The following is a 3,565-nucleotide window of genomic DNA, read 5'->3' on the forward strand; positions in this document are numbered from 1 at the left end:
AGTGATATGATATGGCCATCATCATCTTGTGCCTGTGATCTCCATCTCCGAAGCACCGTCGTGATCACCATCATCACCGGCGCGACACCTTGATCTCCATCGTAGCATCGTTGTCATCTCGGCAATCTTATGCTTCCACGACTATCGCTACCGCTTAGTGATAAAGTAAAGCATTACAGCGCGATTGCATTGCATACAATAAAGCGACAACCATATGGCTCCTGCCAGTTGCCGATAACTCGGTTACAAAACATGATCATCTCATACAATAAAATTTAGCATCATGTCTTGACCATATCACATCACAACATGCCCTGCAAAAACAAGTTAGACGTCCTCTACTTTGTTGTTGCAAGTTTTACGTGGCTGCTACGGGCTTAAGCAAGAACCAATCTTACCTACGCATCAAAACCACAACGATAGTTTGTCAAGTTGGTGCTGTTTTAACCTTCGCAAGGACCGGGCGTAGCCACACTCGGTTCAATTAAAGTTGGAGAAACTGTCACCCTCAAGCCACCTATGTGCAAAGCACGTCGGGAGAACCGGTCTCGCGTAAGCGTAAGCATAATGTCGGTCCGGGCCGCTTCGTCCAACAATACCGCCGAACCAAAGTATGACATGCTGGTAAGCAGTATGACTTATATCGCCCACAACTCACTTGTGTTCTACTCGTGCATATAACATCAACATATAAAACCTAGGCTCGGATGCCACTGTTGGGGAACGTAGTAATTTCAAAAAATTTCCTACGCACACACAAGATCATGGTGATGCTGTCGGTGTACTACAGTAGGGGTACCCTAGTATCCCGAACTTGTGCACGGGCAGTCGCAGCATCCCGCGGCAAGGCTTGCCGGGTGACCGCCAAGGTCCTCCGTGGTTCCTTTGGAGCCATTCAAGGACAAAGTATTCAAACCAAGGCGTACAAGGCCCCGGCAAGAGGAGCTTGCCGGGAAGGCCAACCAAGGCGTACAAGGCCCCGGCAAGAGGAGCTTGCCGGGAAGGCCAACCAAGGCATCTCAAGGAACTTGCCGCGACGCGCCACGTGTCCCGGCAAGGCCCGGTGAGCGACAAGCTCCCGGACGCGACAAGGCGCTTGCCACGGCAAGCCACCACTCTGTGCCCGCGCTCCAGCACATCCACCAACGTGTCGCTCTGGGACCCTTCCAGGCGTACGTGGCGGGAGGCTGTGCAGCCAGGGGTGCGCGGTGGCAAGCGGCGCTGACAAGATTGCCATCGTGGCGTGCTGTGGCGTCCCTGACGGTCCCTTTTGCACTATTTGGGCGACACAGACGAGCATTTAATGCCCTTGTCCCCTGCCGTCAGGGTTAGGTATGATACACTGTAGCAGGTAGTTGCACCTACCGCAACACCTTTCCATTTTTACCCTTGTCTACGTTGCCACCTGTCGGTGACCCCTTAAGCATATAAAAGGAGACCCATGCGCAACGTAGAGGGGGTTCGGTTCGGGGGAGAGGTTCCAGAAAACACTCACACTCGGTCTCGTTAGCTGCTGGTGTGTACTGTAGCACTCAGCGCTCCCGAGCAAGAACTCAATACAAACCACAAAGCAGGAGTAGGGTTTTACGCATCCGTGCGGCCCAAACCTGGGTAAACTGCTCGTGTGCTTCGCCTCGATCTGCTCTTCGTGCGATCTCTGCCTTCCCCAGAAGGGGCTCGGTCCGCCGGTCCCATAGGTGTTCGTGGATTAGTCCCCCGACAGATGCATAGCAACGAGATGGGAGAGTGTTGTCTACGTACCCTCGTAGACCGAAGCGGAAGCGTTGATGCAACGTAGAGGAAGTAGTCATACGTCTTCCAGGTCCAACCGATCCAAGCACCGTTACTCCGGTACCTCCGAGTTCTTGGCACACGTTCAACTTGATGACGCTCCCTGGGCTCCGATCCAGCAAAGCTTCGGGGAGGAGTTCTGTCAGCACGATGGCGTGGTGACGATCTTGATGTTCAACCGTCGCAGGGCTTCGCCTAAGCACTGCTACAATATGAGCGAGGTTGAATATGGTGGAAGGGGGCACCGCACACGGCTAAGGAACGATCACAAAGATCAACTTGTGTGTCTATGGGGTGCCCCCTGCCCCCGTATATAAAGGAGTGGAGGAGGGCAGGGCCGGCCCTCTCTATGGCGCGCCCTAGGGGAGTCCTACTCCCACCGGTAGTAGGATTCCCCCTTTCCTAGTCCAACTAGGAGTCCTTCCATGTAGTAGGAGTAGGAAACAAGGAAGGGGCGCAGCCCCTCCCCCTAGTCCAATTCGGACTAGGCCTTGGGGGCGCGCGCGGCCTGCCCTAGGCAGCCCCTCTCTCTTTCCCGTATGGCCCAATAAGGCCCAATACTTCTCCCGGCGAATTCCCGTAACTCTCCGGTACTCCGAAAAATACCCGAATCACTCGGAACCTTTCCGATGTTCGAATATAGTCGTACAATATATCGATCTTTACGTCTCGACCATTTCGAGACTCCTCGTCATGTCCCCGATCTCATCCGGGACTCCAAACTCCTTCGGTACATCAAAACTCATAAACTCATAATATAACTGTCATCGAAACCTTAAGCGTGCGGACCCTACGGTTCGAGAACAATGTAGACATGACCGAGACACGTCTCCGTTCAATAACCAATAGCGGGACCTGGATGCCCATATTGGCTCCTACATATTCTACGAAGATCTTTATCGGTCAGACCGCATAACAACATACGTTGTTCCCTTTGTCATCGGTATGTTACTTGCCCGAGATTCGATCGTCGGTATCTCAATACCTAGTTCAATCTCGTTACCGGCAAGTCTCTTTACTCGTTCCGTAATACATCATCTCACAACTAACTCATTAGTTTCAATGCTTGCAAGGCTTATGTGATGTGCATTACCGAGAGGGCCCAGAGATACCTCTCCGACAATCAGAGTGACAAATCCTAATCTCGAAATACGCCAACCCAACATGTACCTTTGGAGACACCTGTAGAGCACCTTTATAATCACCCAGTTACGTTGTGACGTTTGGTAGCACACAAAGTGTTCCTCCGGTAAACGGGAGTTGCATAATATCATAGTCATAGGAACATGTATAAGTCATGAAGAAAGGAATAGCAACATACTAAACGATCGGGTGCTAAGCTAATGGAATGGGTCATGTCAATCAGATCATTCACCTAATGATGTGATCCCATTAATCAAATAACAACTCTTTGTCCATGGTTAGGAAACATAACCATCTTTGATTAACGAGCTAGTCAAGTAGAGGCATACTAGTGACACTCTGTTTGTCTATGTATTCACACATGTAGTATGTTTCCGGTTAATACAATTCTAGCATGAATAATAAACATTTATCATGATATAAGGAAATAAATAATAACTTTATTATTGCCTCTAGGGCATATTTCCTTCACCGCGCCCCTGCCCCGTGCACGCCATCGCCGCCCGCTCCTCGTCGCCGTCGCCCTGCCCCTGCCCCGTCCCGCCCCCGCGCGTCGGCGCCCTCGCCGCCCCCATCGTCGCCTCGAGCTCCCCTGCTCGCGCGCGCCGCCCCGCGCCCCTGCCACGGACTC

The sequence above is a fragment of the Triticum dicoccoides genome, chromosome 6A (assembly GCF_002162155.2).
Source record: "Triticum dicoccoides isolate Atlit2015 ecotype Zavitan chromosome 6A, WEW_v2.0, whole genome shotgun sequence".
Lineage (NCBI taxonomy): Eukaryota > Viridiplantae > Streptophyta > Magnoliopsida > Poales > Poaceae > Triticum > Triticum dicoccoides.